General features: G+C 37.3%; 1 long non-coding RNA gene across 6 annotated transcripts in view; it reads right to left on the bottom strand.

The window, feature by feature from the left end:
• Window positions 1-17,101, bottom strand: part of LOC105481326 (uncharacterized) — a 430,141-nt gene that overhangs the window by 138,217 nt on the left and 274,823 nt on the right. For 4 of the 6 annotated variants that reach the window (XR_011610083.1, XR_011610082.1, XR_011610085.1 and 1 more), the window contains 4 exons: window positions 13,137-13,240; window positions 10,732-10,871; window positions 7,753-7,815; window positions 7,136-7,246 (listed from right to left, as the gene is read on the bottom strand). This is a non-coding gene — a long non-coding RNA (uncharacterized lncRNA). The remainder of the gene's footprint in view (window positions 1-7,135; window positions 7,247-7,752; window positions 7,816-10,731; window positions 10,872-13,136; window positions 13,241-17,101) is intronic. The other 2 variants (XR_011610084.1, XR_011610087.1) reach the window with 2 other exon arrangements.

Raw genomic sequence — 17,101 nt, 5'->3', positions numbered from 1 at the left:
TTAGGTTCCATGTAGATGTTACCCTGGACTGTGCTTTCTAGATCTCTCAAAAACCCAAGGGGTAAGCAATTACAGTCACAGAATTCTACAAGAAAAGTAGCTGGGCACATGGAGATTATTAATCCAAATCTCCTGGCTTTACAAGTGGTAACTACCCACTAAAGGCAAGATAGCCCAGAACAGGTATTTTATAAATTTAAGAAGGTGAAGTTGCCAATTCTGTCATAATGAAAACATTTGTTAGGTATCTAGGGTAATGCACATCTTTTCTTAATTTGGACTAGTTGCAAAAAATATGTTACAGAAGAAATGTCTCCATAAATGTTTTCCTGAAATCTAATATAATGTGTGCAAGGATGTTATCTTGCTTATTACCAAACCAGGAAAAGGTTGCTGTTTAACAATTTAGTTCAAAGTAATTAGCCTCAAAGAGGTTGTGATTTAGAAATGCTGCCCATAACTCCCATTAACTTTAATTGAGTTTATAGTGCATGCAGGAAAGAAAAGAAAAGAGAGAGAGAGAGAAAGAGAGAAGAGAAAGCACATAGTACTCCCTTTTAAAATTAAATTTAGGGTTAATTCAAGAATTATAGCTTCTTGTTGACCTGGTTTTTCTGTTGAAATTATTCCCACAATTTGTTTATGACCATTTTCACATCATTAACTTTTATAGTTGTTTTTTGTTTGTTTTAAACCACTCCACGTTTATCCTTTCAGAGCTCCTCATTTGTAGACCTCAAAAATTATTTTTGAATGGCAAGTTATTTCCCAGTCGTCCTATTTCTTCCAAAGTCAGCCTTTGTTATTATCATTTTGAAGCTGTTTCTCCCAGTTCATTCTCCTTCTCCTGGAGCCTCACTGTTCATGTTCATACTTCCTGATTCTTCCCCCCAGTGAGACATTTGCCACATAAAATCCAAGTTGAATTACCTCTCGCTTTTCTAGCTTTTCCAAAGAAAGATTTGCATTTTTTTTCCACATAAAATATATACTGTGTCCTTGAAAATCTAAACTGTGACCTAGACTTAGGGGAATTATCAAGGAAAACAATCCTGGTCAAAGTGCTAATGGAAATGGAGGCAGAATGAAGGGAGTCCGGGAGAGGGGAATCTACCCTCACCTTTCATGATATATGTACCTCTTCATCCCAAATCTCATGGACCCCTTGAGTCCTCTACTAATATAGTTATCAGACATTTTCCCTCAATGTTACAACTTCCTTTTCTTTAAAATTCTAAAATATTTTCAGTACTTAGAAAAGTATAGAAAAAGAATGATTTGGCCTGGCGCGGTGGCTCACGCCTGTAATCCCAGCACTTTGGGAGGGTGAGGAGGGTGGATCACAAGGTCAGGAGAACGAGAACATCTTGGCCAACATGGTGAAACCCGTCTCTACTAAAAACACAAAAATTAGCCAGGAGTGGTGGCGCGTGCCCATAGTCCCAGCTACTCTGGAGGCTGAGGCAGGAGAATGGCTTGAACCCGGGAGGCAGAGGTTGCAGTGAGCTGAGATCTCACCACTGCACTCCAACCTGGAAGGGAGGGAGGGAGGGAGGGAGGGAGGAAGGAAGGAAGGAAGGAAGGAAGGAAGGAAGGAAGGAAGGAAGGAAGGAAGGAAGGAAGGAAGGAAGGAAGGAAGGAAGGAAGGAAGGGCGGGCAAAAGAATCATTCCATTTCTCAGTAAATTAAATTTTAACATTTTGCATTACCGCTTCCATTCATTTTCTATTGCTGTGTAGCAAACTACCACAGGCCTTGTGGCTTAAAACAACAGCAATTTATTTTATCTCACCATTTCTGTGGAAGTCTGTTTCCCTACGACTTGCCTTCTGTTTGGAGTAGCCCAAGGCCGACACCAAGGTGAGGGCTGGGCTGCATTTTCATCCGGAGGCTGTGGGTAAAAACAGTCTGCTTCCATGTTCACTCTTGTTAAAAAACTTTCAGTTCCTTGCAATACCAGGACTGAAGTCCCCATTTGCTCTCACTGTGAGTCAGGGGCTACTCTCAGCTGTGTTTCTTGCCATGTGGCCCCTCCATTTTCAAGCCAGTAGTGGTATATCAGATCCTTCTTCTACTACAAATCACTGACTTCCTCTATCCCTGACCTCTAGACCCAGATTTAAAGGGTTTATGTGATTAAGTCTGATCCACCTTTTTTTTTTTTTTTTTTTTTTTTGATGGAGTCTCGCTCTGTCACCCAGGCTGGAGTGCGGTGGCGCGATCTCGGCTTACAGCAACCTCTGCCTCCCAGGTTCAAACCATTCTCCTGCCTCAGCCTCCCAAGTAGCTGGGACTACAGGCGCCTGCCACCACGTCCAGCTAATTTTTGTATTTTTAGTAGACATGGGTTTTCACCATGTTGACCAGACTAGTCTCAAACTCCTGACCTCAAATGATCCACTCACCTCAGCCTCCTAAAGTGCTGGGATTACAGGTGTGAGCCACAGTGCCCAGTCAACCCTTTTTTTAAAGTTAATCTGTGCCATATAAATTAATCTAATTTCAGACATAAAATTAATTATGTTCTTTATCTGGGATTATGCATGGCATGTATATAGGGGCCAGGAATCTTAGGGATCATCTTAGAATTCTGCCTACCATACCACTTCAGCAACTTCTTTTCTTTTTTTCAATATAAGGTTTTACTCTGTCACCCAGGTTGGAATGCAACACTGTGATCATGACTCACTGCAGCCTTGACTCCCTTGGCTTAAGCAATCCTCCTGTTTCAGCCTCATGGGTAGCTAGAGCTATAGTTATACACTACCACATCTGCACCTGCTAATTTTGTTATTTTTGTAGAGATGGTGTCTCACTATGTTGCCCAGGTCAGTCTCTAACTCCAGGGCTCAAGAAATCCTCCCACCTCAGCCTCCCAAAGTGTTGGGATAATAGGTGTGAGGCACTACACCCAGCCAATTTCTTAATTAATATACTACAAACATGCAATAGCATACTACATTGCTGTTGAAATAAACCAAGAAGTTCTATATTGATCTACATGGATAAATCACTTAAAAATAATTGGAAAAATGAAATTTAAGATGGTATAGATGATGATATACTATTCAAGTAAATTTTATAAATGAAGATTTTCTCTCTCACTCTCTCTCTCTCTCTCAGTGCATTTGGTATTTAAATGCACTGACAATTAAATATTGCTGAACACAATCCTATTACTGGGTATATACCCAAAGGAATATAAATCATTCCACCATAAAAACACATGCACGTGAATGTTTTTTGCAGCAATATTCACAATAGCAAAGACGTGGAATTAACCTAAATGTTCATCAATGGTAGACTGGATGAAGAAAATTGCGGCACATACACACCATGGAATACTTCCCGGCATAAAAGAGAACAAGATCATGTCCTTTGCAGCAACATGGATGGAGCTGGAGGCCATTATTCTTAAAAAACTACTGCAGGAACAGAAAGCCGAATTCCACATGTTCTCATTGAGTAGACATGGACACAAGGAAGGGAATAATAGATCCTAGGGCCTTCTTCAGGATAAAGGGTGGGAGGAGGGTGAATATAAAAAAAACTACCTATCCAGTACTATGCTTATCACCAGGTGACAAATTAGCCTGCACACCAAACCCCTGTGACACACAGTTTACCTCTATAACCAACCTGCACTTGTACTCTTGAACCTAAAATAAAAGTAAAAATAAAATACATATTGCTGAACCCAGTTTCTCTATTATACATTCAGTACAGTGCCCAGAGATCTCATCAGCTGCCAGATCCATGAGTTGCTGATTCCGTCACCTTCTTCTCATCCTTCTCCATTATCACAATTTCTGGAAGGAAGCTGCCATGCTAACTCCGGAGGGGCAACACATAGGAAGCGCAGTGATTTTGGGTCCTGACTTTTCTGCCCTTGACTGATTGCCTTTCCAGGAAACCTTTCATTTATACCCTTTCATTTATACCCTTTCATTTATACCCTTTCATTGACCACCCCTAAAATGAATTCCTCCCCAGTTACCGATCTGAATAGGTCAAGGTTGCTGCTATTGCCTTTTGGATAGATGTCATCCAGCTTCCTTCTGAACTTGTTGTTGCCTCTCTAGTATCACTTCTCTCAGGTGCTGCCAGAAGCTTTACTCTCTCGAAAGCTTCACCTCCTTACCATGGCTCTGGGAAAGCTCCTCTAAGAGTCTAGTGTCCCTCAGTACCCACCATTACTGTTAATTTATTCAAGCTGTAGTTCTCGTTCCCTACTATCTGCCAAACATTCTTCTAGGACTGGATGATACTTCCATATATATGTATATGTGTGTGTATATATATATTTGTGTGTATATACATCTCTACACACATACATACAAATATATATACATATGTGTATACATATACACACACATATGAATACACACAAACATATATATGCATACTATATACATGCACACATACCCAGAGAGAAAGAGAAAGAGAAACAGAGCAGATAAGTAAAATGGATGATAAACATAGCATGTTAGGTAGTATTATGTGGTTATGGACCAAAAATAGGAGTAGGGAATACAGTAGATGTGTTGGGTGGTGGGTAAAGTATAGTTATATTCATTATCATTGCACTCATTTTTACTAAAAAAAAAAAAAGTCTGCTTATCTATCTCTTTTCGTATGTTATAAGCTCTTTGAACCCAGAGACCATATCTTACACTAATGCCACAAATATGTGGAGTGTTCATTACGTGGTGAAGAATACAATAGCGAACAAGTATACAGAGGCCCCCACCATCTCAGAGCCCAGAGGTTTGTGGAGAATGCTGACATTAAACAGTAAATTCCAAGGGCAGTGAGCAGACATTCACAAAACGACTGTTGCATAATTGGAATACTGGATTCCTAAGGCATTTTCCAGCAGTCTGCTTTTCAATCTCTTTTTTCGTGGCCATGAAAAATGGCCTGGGTCTTCAGATTTAACCTTCCTATAACACGTGCTCTGAGCATCCTGATATCTGAGCTAAACATGACCTGAGATTCACTGAATAATTATGTATAGTATTCCTTAATTGCTTGCCACAGATTAAAGGCTCAATAAATAAATTAGAGACCTTGTATTAATTACATTTTCTTAAGACTGCAATTCTAGCTTTGTGTTACCTAAATAGCATTGTCTGTACTGTCTTTTTTTTTTTCTTAAATTAAGGTAATCATTGTCTCACAAAGATTGGCCTGCTCTTTCAATAAAAGGAAAGCTACACTTTGACAATAATCTTTAAAGGCTGTTGGTAACTTAAAAGTAGAGCAGTTTTGGAGATCAATAACTTGGCCAGGAAAATCTGAATTATTTTGTTTTTCATTCACTTATCTCAGATTATTTCTTCAGGTATAGCGCATCTCAAAAGTTTGAGATCATAATTTTATATTTGAAATATGATATACAATTGCACACTGTAAATTACTACTACTGTACCTGGATGCCTAGTAGGACAACTGGCATAGTGCAGGCACTTAATAAATTGGGTGAATTGAGTAATAAATAAAGTCACATTATGTTTTTTGTTTGTTTGTTTGTTTGTTTGTTTTTGAGATGGAATCTCACTCTATTGCTGGGCTGGAGTGCAGTGGCGCAATCTCAGCTCACTGCAACTTCCACCCCCTGGGTTCAAGCGATTCTCCTGCTTCAGCCTCCCGAGTAGCTGGGACTACAGGCACAAGCCACCACGCCCAGCTAATTTTTGTATTTTTAATAGATATGGGGTTTCACTACGTTGGCCAGGATGATTTCAATCTCTTGACCTCGTGATCCGCCTGCCTCTGCTTATCAAAGTACTGGGATTACAGGCGTAAGCCACCACACCCGGCCCACATTATGTTTTTTAATGATTTACTTGATTGCGTATTTTTGAGGATAAGACAAGTATCACTAAATATGCTTTCCATCTAATAAATAATAGAAAAGAAACATGTTTTTAAAATATAAGGTATTGTATATGAAATCTATAAATCTTATAGTGTGTGTAAATATATAATACAGTGTTTGACACTTAATGCGTCCTTAGTAAACGTTAGCTCTGGTCCCTTTATCCTAATTAAAAATATTTCATAAAAAACATAATTTCTCTCACTTCCCATTTTAACTCCATTTTCCCTTAATTAAAATAATTCATTTTCCTTTATGGGTTATAGTTTGTCTACTTTCTTTTATTTTGAAATCCCATATATGCTTTCCAAAGCAAAGCCATCAAATTATAATAACTCATTTGCAAACTGGGTAATTAACTTGGTTCTTGTTTTCAAAATGATTTCTGATGTTTATGTCAATTTGCTAGTCTTATTCAAATTGAATAAAACTTTTATTTACAAAATGGCTATATCGAGAATTAGATTAAAGCTTAAGTTACTAGAAATAGTGGAGGTAGCAAAACAAATATTAAATAATGTAGTAAAATTAAAAATACATAATTGTATGACTGAAGAGTATTGTGCTGTTCTTTATACCTTCCACTTACATTTGGACAACAAATCATTTTATTCAAGGACACTCAGTGGGAATATCTGACCTAACACTAAAGATTTTTACATTGGGCAAAAAAACATGGTATTGATGGGAAACCTTGTTTTTCTATGCACTTGTCCAATTGATCAAGCTAATAAGCAGTGGGAATAACTATCAATTGAAAAAAATATGTACTTCTTGATTACAACATGGTTCTTCTGTTATATTTATGTCAAGGCATCATCATCATCATTCATGTTCTTCTTTTCTGGGATTCAGCATTTCCATTTTAAGATCTTATTCAGCCACTAATACTTCATTATGAAGCAGCCTATTGGCTAAAGTTGGTATTTATACAAGCAATAAGCTTAGCAGCGTATTTTCTACGTGATGATCAAATTTAGTTTCTCTGAATGATATCTTTTGATGGCTTTATTCTGCCTATTTTGCTGTAGAGTCTTTCTATTATGCATGATTACATTGGCAGGCAAATGCAAATATATTTTCAAGTCTTTATAAATGCACTTATTAATGAGGATTGCTGCCACTCTTCTGCTCACACACCTAGGAATTTATATTATAGTCGTGTACCTTAACTTGCTCTCTTATTGGTCACCTCTCAATATGACACAATTTTTACTTGTAAAGAAATCAATTGAAATATCAAGAAGCCATTACCTGATATAAAAAGCAGTGGCCCATTCTCAAAGAACAATGCTTCAATAGTATCTAATCGATTGCTTGAAGTAAACTTGAGCATATTCCCAGAAAGTGATTGAAGAGATGAAGCTAAAAAAAAAAAAGTAAAAAGTAAACAATGGGATACACTGAAGGCATCTTCATCCGTTGTTCAAGACTTAAGTCTCCCCTGCCTCAATCACAGAATGGAGTAGGGGTGACCTGAGAAACATCTCATAGGTTATTTTCTGTAAGGTTGGAGGTTAGTAAGATGGAATCTGTGAAACAAAGGAGAACAAGAAACATTTCACTTAAACAAATGAAGTGATATGTAACTGTGCTGGTTTAGTAAACAACTTCTAATCATCTATTTGTATTTTCAGGAGGTTGAAATCAGGCATCATAGATTATTCATGTAATAGATATTTTCTAGCAACTACTATACACTAGGAATTGTATGAAACACTAGAGAGAGATTTATGAATAAACATCCACCACCATCACCACAATAATAATGTAATGTCATATGTTTAACTCATAATTGTCAAGTACTTTGCCATATCCTCTTCTTGCCTCTCAAAACCATGCAAAACCAAAGAAGGAGACACTAAGCTTACCTGCATTTTGCCAATGAGAGAACTGAGTTCTGTGTGATCCTATCTGTGCCTCAGTGTGCTCATCTGTGAAGAAGGAATAATTACAGTGTCAAACTAACTCAAATGGCCATTATAATGATTACATAAACAAATATAAGAGAAGTTTTGGAACAGTGTCCAGCATATAGTTAGGCAACAAGTTAAGGTTTAAGTGTTATGATGATATCGTATAAAGTGAACAGGTGTTAGAATCTTATTCAAAATATGAACATAATTTATTTACTATTATTTACTATATCCTTATAACAAAAAGCCATGCAGATGTAGAAGTGGAGATTTGTTTATGCATTCTAAATTTGTAAATAAATCTTATATGTAAATTTTATTAAATATATGTAAAGTATAAATGTGTATCTATGTTGACTTTATAAAATTAACATGAACCCTTTACTAATTAAAAATGAAAACTTGTAACAGAATAAACCAAAGTTGGCAACAACTTCCTTTATTTCTTGAATCTGGAATTAAATAAAGTTGCTTTTAAAGACTATTCTAAATACAAGAAGTATTATAACACGTTTTTCAAGTCAACTATTCATCTACTTGCTTGAGTTTATTTTTATAACATAATATGTAAAATGGTATTTTTACAATATCAGGTATATTGCAAAATGAAATTACATGCATTTCCAAGGTAGAAGTTTTCCTTCTGAAATTAATTTTGAAAATAAATACATGCTCTTTGTTACAACTCATTTCCCCTCAAGTAATGCAAAGATAAAGAAAGAACTATTATTTCCTGCCTGCAAGATTAATATCTCAGCAACTACAAATATTCCAAGAATAACTGTAATAAACCAAAATGAAAAAGCATAGCTGATAGCATCTTCAGTTCACCTCTGAAGTATATGCCAAGCCAAGATGAGTTCATAACCAAGGTATTGTCTCTGCCAAACATGTTGGAGAACCTAAGAGACCAAATGAACCTGAATTTAACAAATGTATATAAACTGTTCGACTAGATATAGAGATCAATTTTCTCAATCCATACCATTCTTCAAGGCACCGTTTCAGACTCTGTAGGGAATTCAAAGAGATGGACAACTAGCTTCCATTTCCATGAGCCCTGCAATCTGTTTGGGAAATTAGGATTCGAGGGTTTAACAACAAAACTAGCAATAAGAAGTAGGTACAGAGTCGGCCGGGCACAGCTGTACATGCCTGTAATCCCAGCACTTTGGGAGGCCAAGGCAGGTGGATCACTCAAGGCCAGGAGTTCAAGACCAGCCTGGCCAACATGGCAAAACCCCGTCTCCACTAAAAAAAAAAAAAAAAATTAACCAGGCATGGTGGTGCATGCCTGTAGTCCCAGCTACTCAGGAGGCTGAGGCAGGAGAATTTTTTGAACCCAGGAAGTGGAGGTTGCAGTGAGCTGAGATCATGCCACTGTACTCCAGCCTGGGCAACAGAGAAAGACTCCATCAAAAGAAGAAAGAAGAAGGAGAAGGAGGGGGGGGGAGGGGCAGGGGGAGGGGGAGGGAGGAGGGGGACGGAGGGAGGGGGGAGGGGGAGGGGGAGGAGGAGGAGGAGGAGGAGGAGGAGGAGGAGGAGAAGGAGAAGGAGAAGGAGAAGGAGAAGCAGAAGCAGAAGCAGAAGCAGAAGCAGAAGAAGGTGGTACTGGGTTGCTTTCCAGGGAAAGGAGATGGCTCTGAGAATGTGAACAAACAAGGCTAGCCTGGTAATCTATCCAATACTAAATGAATTCCATGACACTAGATGTAACTTCTTGTCAAGACATTGTCATAGATATTGCACGTCATATGATTTGTATGTGTGCTGTTACACTATCCAACACTCCTTCAAGAATTAGGACACTATTTTTCTATAAAATATGATCTATGACTGGAGCAATTGTGTTGAAAGCCAGTGAATGACAGCTTACTTACAAAATTTCTCTTTTACGGCATCACTTCAACTCCCACTTTAGTAGATTAGCTTTAGGTACATAGGCTCAATTCTCTGAACCTGAACAGATGGAGCACAATATATTTTTCACATGAAATTTTCTACTGGAGCTGGTAGTACATAATCTAGGTAGACAGATTAGAACACTTTTATTTGGCAATGCTCTCTAAATTTGTAATAATATGGCATGTTGTGTTTATGAATTTAGAATTCATGATACACTTCTGCCTATATTAATTCATTTGACCCACACATTAACTGCATGGGGTGGGTATTATCACATTATCCCGTTTCCAGATGAAAAGAAGATTATTCTAGGAAGTCGCCAGATTTGCTTATGCCCACACATCAAGACACGAAGCCAATTGTTAGGATTCTAGTCATGATTACTGGGCAGGAAACTAAAGGACTACATTTATTGACATATTAAGAATGTAACTTCTTAACAAAAAAATACAACAAAAAATACCCTGAGTATGTTTCGATAAACACAAATTATAATGGCACGAATATTAAATATTGAGATACAACTCTTTCACAACTCCCCAAGTTTTTCCTCAAGCTAATCTTGTGCTGACTTCTAACCAAGAAATTCTCTAATTCAAGATGTTAGAAATTCCTAACTGAAGATGTTTCACTTAATAAACCCCTTAGTCAAAAAACATTGTACTAGTCACATGTTGCAAATATCCTTCCCTCATTATAAATTGTAAGCATCTATGTACAGACCTTGATTATAACCAATATTTAAAAGCCTTATTCACAGTGCTCTTTGGTCTCTATGATGCCTTTAACATGCCCTTATGATTTGTCATCAGCAAAGTTATATTAGCTCCCTAGATTTCATTGAATACACCATGTTACCTCAAAGCTTTGAGCCTTTGCACAAGCTACCTCATCTCCTCCATATTCTTCCCTCTATTGTTATTGATGAGCTCCTTATCCTTAAAACTTTGGTTCAGGCATGAACAACATGTGACTAGCACAGTGTTTTCTGACTAAGGGGTTTATTTATTTCTCAGACTAAACCCTCACCATTGTGACCTGGGTTGTTGCTGCCCTTGAATGTTCCTATGCAACCTCTACTTCTTTATTCTTCATGAGCTTCATTCATTTATTTACACATCCTCTTATTCAATATTTACTTAAAAGTTTTCTCCACGCCAGGAACTGTCCTAAACACAGAAAATACAATACAACAGAACAAATAAGATTATTATCCCCAGAAAACTTACATTCTAAGTGGAAAAAGACATTGAATAAAGAAGAAAATAATTAATGAGTAATATTATTAAAATTATAATCATTATTAAAAGGGAAGTGAACAGGGCAATGGCGTGGAATATATGATGTAATACAAGTGGATGAAAAATTACACAAATGATGTTATCTGGAGAGGCTAGTCAAGTTATAAATTGAGTACTATTCAAGAATAAATTGGAACTAAGAGATGTGAAGGATGAGGTCCAGTCAGACATTTGAAAAGCTGGTCTAAGAGCTGACAACTGAGAGTGGCACAAAAGCTTTCAGGTAAAAATGGATTGGAATGGCTGAGAATTGAAAAGCATTCTGATAGCTGCAGCTCAATGACCAAGTGGGAACGTGGTATTAGATAAGTCTGGGGCACATGTAGAAGCTGGAATGTGCAAGACCTGCTGGAATTTTAATTGTATTCTAAAATAAGTGGGAAGACATTGAATAGTTTTAAAGAGGGGAATGACATGATTTTATTTAAAAAATGTTATTTCAAGAGTTTCCAGTTCAATTTTCTACACAAATATATGATTGTCAATTGACAACTTTTCTTTTCCTGTTTTCCTTCTTCCCAGATTTCTTCATCCTCCAGAATCAATCTGAATATGTTCGCTTCCACATCAAAGGTAAAATTATTAGCCTTGGAATGTCTCTTCACTACCGATTTAGAAAACAACTTCTCGCTTTCCTATGTTGGATATGACACATATTTTTATTTTCAGTCTATATTTCCTGAATCCCCAGCTATACTGTGGTAGCTTTTATAGTTAACAGCTACTTATTCTCTCCCCATCCTCACCATACTTCATGCAGGAAAACGATGTTTCTTCACTCCAGTGACTTTCGGATTCTTTTGGCCAATGGGACATAAACAGACATTATACAAGGTCTAAGCAGAAGTTTTAGATGCACTTTCATGGTTTGACTCTCTTCCATTCTAAGAAACTTTTCTTGTATTATTTATTTGCTAGTTTCCTCTTTTCCTTTATTTCTGTTTTTTTTTTTTCCTCCTTCTGCAATCCTGTTAGTGGGATCATTGATTTTCTGCACTGATTCTCTACCTTAACTCATATTTTTCAACCAACTGCCTTAGCTCCTTTCACTTTCTGAGAATTTACTCAATTTTACATTACGATCGTTTTGTTGACTTAAAATCTTGGTACGAACAGCTAGGTAAAATGCATTGTCACTTACTGAAAGTCCTAAGGCTGGTAAAGGAACAGTTTTGCAAGGGAGTTCTATTTCAGACATATTAAATTTGACCACTCTTAGAGATGAAATAATTTGGACTTAGATTCAATGTCTTAGAAAGAGATATAAATTTGGCTCTTATGAGCTTCTACATGGAATTAAAGTCAATGGAATGGATGAGATCACTAAATGAAAAAAATATATGGTTAGAAAGAAGTCCTACAACCAAGCTATTAGGAGCTCCAAGAATTGGAACTTGGGTAGAAGATTATGAGATAGCAAGAAACTGAGAAGGAGTTATGATTAAGATAGGAGTGAATGTTGCAGAAACCAAGAGATTATTGATTGCTATCATAAATGTATGTTAAATGTGCTTTTTTACCACAGAGAAGAGAACAATCAATTTTTCCTAAGTGGTTTGGGGAAATTTTCACAAAATTTTTGACACGCCTTAAAGGATTAGTATTATTTCTCCAGAGAGATAAATAGGGGTGGAAGGGAAAACATTTCCGATAAGAAAAATAGCATAAGCAAACTTCCGAGAGTGTGAAAGGCAAGATATGCATGTGGAAGAGTCCATGGAGACTAGGGCATGATGGAGAAATAAGAGAAATATTAGGTGACATAGAGAGTAAGGCTGGAAATTAGGTTGGAAGAGAAAGGTGGTATCTAATTAAGAAGCATCTTGTATGTCCTACTAATATACATAACAGTATGAGAGCAGTATCCTGTGATAGCAATAGTTGGTGTTTATAGAGTCTTTGCAATGTTTCTGGCATCATGACAAGCAGTATCATGTATTATCTGACTGAATTATTTAAAAATTTCTGAGAGGTAAATATGCCTGTGTTTCATTTTATGAACAAAAACGTACAACAAGACGAAGAGAGTGACTTAACCTACTTTCATTGTATTAGCCAGTAAAAGCTTACTGCTGTAATAAATAAACCTAGTGCTTCAATGACTTAACTTAAGGAAATTTATTTCTTACTTACATAAAGCCTAATAGCATATGCATTAAAAAGCATTCCATACAGTGATTTCGGGATCCAGGCTTCCTCCATGTTGTGGTCCTAACCCCCGATGAGTTCTCTGAGCCCTGTAAATTTATCCGGAAAACAAGAAAAAGAATGTGGAGAAGATTATCACCCACCATTACATGCTTAGCCACTTGAAGCATTTTCTGCATTGTATCAACTCTTATTTTCTGCTTCCTTTCATTTTCCATGAACTATCAAATGTTTGGTAAATGGCTGAACATGTACTTAGGAGGGAGTCATAAGTGAGAAATTTTTTGTTATATGCATCACAGGTTTTTAGAAATATATAAGAGCAATTCTTAGTCACTGTAAAGCCACTCTATCTCTTAAGGAGAGCAATATCACCAGTGCTGTGTAACTCAAGCCCTCGGTCCCCTTGATGTTTAGTCCACCACGGGCATCTCTTCTGAGCATGTGGGGATGGTTAGAAATTTCTATGGGCAGAAGCTCTCACCTGCTTCCTCCATTTGTCTCCACAATTTCTACCTTGAACATTTCTAGGAGATCTTCCATTTGCAAAATTGGATGGTGATGACTTGGTGATGAAGGGAGCAATGTGGGTTATGAGCCACTGATATCCCTCCTGTAGTGGGGTCACATAGTGGCCTTAGAAAGATCATGTCCACTCAGAACCTCGGAATGTGTCCTTATTTGTAAATAGGGTATTTGCAGTTAATGATCTCCATATGAAACCATTCTGGGTTTAGGATGGGCTTTCAACTCAATTACTGGTATCTCTATAAGAAGAGAAGAGGACAAAGAAAGATTGAAAAAGAAGGCCATTGAAGACAGAGGAAGTGAGAGTTATGTCTCCACAAGCTAAGTGAAACTGGAAGAAGGAAAGAAGGATTCTCTCCTGGGGGTCTTCAGAATGAGAATGGTCTTGCCAACACCTTGATTTCAAGCTTGTGGCCTCCAGATTGCCAGAGAATGAATTTCTGCTGTTCTAAGCTACTCAGTTTTTAGTAAACTGGTTCAGCATCCTTGGTAAACTAACACACTCTGATCTATACCTAGTTTTCACTTTGAACAGACTAGAAACTGCTGAGTTATTTTTCAATTTGCTTTCTCTCAGCATTTCCTAAAATTAATCAGGCACCATTTTCTATAAATTTTACTATGAAATCTTTTGGGTTTATTACTGTCTGTATTCACTGTCTGTCCTCCTCCAGCTTATGTCTCAGAGTTTAGGGATTCATTATCACTAGCCTAGAATTGCAATATCTTCCCTGTCTTTAGTCTCTCTTTCAATCCCCATTGCAAGCATGTTTTTTTTTTGCCCTTGAAATCATATATGATCAGACTGTCCTTTCCCCAGGAGCCGGGAAATGATTGAGCCTATTATATATCAAAGCTAAGCTAGTAAAATAATGCTTTGTAGCCTAGAACTCTAGGCCTCTTTCAGCATAACAAAATACAAAGGTTATCTGCCAATTCCCTAAAATTAGATTTCAAAGTATACATAGACAGTCTTCCTCTTTTCTTCTTTCAGGACTTCCAAAGCGACAGGAAAAGATCAGAATGGTGGACGATGTGTGTATTCAGGGTTTCTTTAGGGCTGCTGTGACAAATTATTACAAATTTGGTGGCTTAAAACAAAATAAATTTATTCTGTCACAGTTTTGATGAGAGATTCTGGGCATGGATCAGATAGATCTGCCTCCAAGGGCTGCCTCCACTTACTCCTTCTGGAGTATTGAGCAGTGCGCTTGAACTCTGGGGCCCCCAGTCCACTCATCTGGGAAACAGGAATAGTATATTCTTAATTCATATGTTGGTTAAGGGAATTAAAGGAAACAATTCAGACAAACAATGTAGCTTAATGGGTTGCAAACATTCTGAACACTAGTTGTTGGTAATATTTAGCAAAGCAAGATTTCCATGAGTATCAGCAGTCATATTAACAGACATAAAGTATCTGTTCTCATTTTTGTATCACATCAGGCATCAGCATGGGCAGAGGATGCATGGCATTCAAAATGAAATCATAGGACCTGGAATCAGGCAGAGCTAATTTGAATCTCAACTCCACTAGAGCTGCCTTGGACTCTTTTCTTAACTTTTTGTAAGTATTAACATCCTCATATCTAAAATTGGATTACTAATGGCACCTACCTCATAGGATGGCTTTGAATATCAAGAAAGAGAAGGTAAGTAAAGTACTTCCATAGACCTTGCACGTAATAAACAATTGCAAAATGATAGCTACAATATTATTAAAATAATATTGTCATTTACTCTGATTCTACTAAGCACCAGACCCTGTAACAAGTCATTCTGCAGATTACTTCCTTGAAGTCTGGGGACAATTTGATGAGTTAAAGACTGCCATTGTCTTCACTTCACAGTTGAGAAAGCACAACTCTAGTGACTGCTACAAAGTTCCAGGGTTAGTAAGAGGATGGAGCTAGAGCTCAAACCCACAAAGTCTAGCACCAGAACAGCCTCCTAAACATCTAATACCACAAAAAGCATTTAATACACTTAAATAGGATACGTTGTCTGCCCCTGAGCACTCATTAATGAACTCTTTTGGACACCCAAGGCCCCATGCTAAGCCAGGGGTTAGTAATCCAGAGTGAGGGCTTCTCAGTTAAGACCTTAGAACTCATATCTGGCACACCAGGGCTTTGCAGAGCTTGAGGATGGGGCAGAAAACTGCTTTGAACTAAAAAATCTACAAACTAGACATTGGGAAGAAGAACATGAGGACTCAGTGTCCCCAAAACAAAGAAGCTTTATAGATCCAGCAGGTACCAATAAAGCCACCAGACCATTTGCAATAATTCATATTAACTGTCCCAAACACATGAGCTGATCTCTCCCCTCAAGAAAATTCTTTTTGAATTTATATACTATTGAATTTGAATACTTTATTGTTTTATAAAAATTAAAAGAATACACAGTGCATTTCTAAATAAAATACCAAAACTTCCAGAGTAGTTTTGGCATATTATAATATTTCAATTATAGATTTAAAATTTTATTATTTATTTATCTGAAAATTAAAGAAAATGTGAGATAAAATAAATGTTTATAGTTTGAAATTTTCTTAATAAATGACAATCAAATTGTGTTTATGGATATTAAGTGATGGGACATCAGCTTATTATCACATATAGCAAAATATAAATCATACAATTCCCTCCTTGCTGCTTTCCTAAATCCCTATATTCCCATTTCTAATTGGCCATTTACAATAGGAAAATCAGATCCTATTTATTCACAAACTAGCATTTTATTTCATCCAATGTCAAACTTTTAATCACTACTCCTCTGCAGAAGAAGCTCTGAGAATATTCCGTCTGTTAGTTCCTTGTTTCTAAAGGCAGGAACAAGGCACCCAATACTATTTGGAACCAGCTGAGTCACCTCCAAGTACCTTCAGGCAGTTGATTACAGAGGCTTTTATTCATGAAAACCACTGAGGCCACCATGCAAATGTAGCCTGGGAGGTTGCCATGGCAGCATGTGAACATGACTCCACAAATGCAGATGCAAGTGTAGTCACATCCAGCACAGTCGACAAAAAGACACTACACGACACCCAGCTGCACACAGGGTATAATATCATCAATATGTGAGCTTGGAAAATACATCAAAGTAAAGTAATATTATATATACACCCGCTTGAGCATTGGTTCCGGTAGCCCGGGATTACGTTTGAATCCCCCTTTTTCCCCTTGCCCTCAATAGCCAATCTTTATTATCAACTTCCATATGGAAAACGTGTCCTCTTATCTCCATCTCTCCATTTCCATCACCTTGGACTAGATCATCGCAATCTTTCACTCAGACTGCAACAGTCTCTGGTCAATTAGCTTCTCTCCTGCAACATTCCATGCTACTCACACCACTCCAAGGATGAACTTCACCTAGATGATACTTTCTAAACACCACACTCCAGTAAAGGAGCCAGG

This window comes from Macaca nemestrina, chromosome 11 (assembly GCF_043159975.1).
Source record: "Macaca nemestrina isolate mMacNem1 chromosome 11, mMacNem.hap1, whole genome shotgun sequence".
In the NCBI taxonomy this organism is placed as follows: domain Eukaryota; kingdom Metazoa; phylum Chordata; class Mammalia; order Primates; family Cercopithecidae; genus Macaca; species Macaca nemestrina.
The sequence above is the reverse complement of the archived record's forward strand: the minus strand, read 5'-3'. Positions and strand labels throughout refer to the sequence as shown.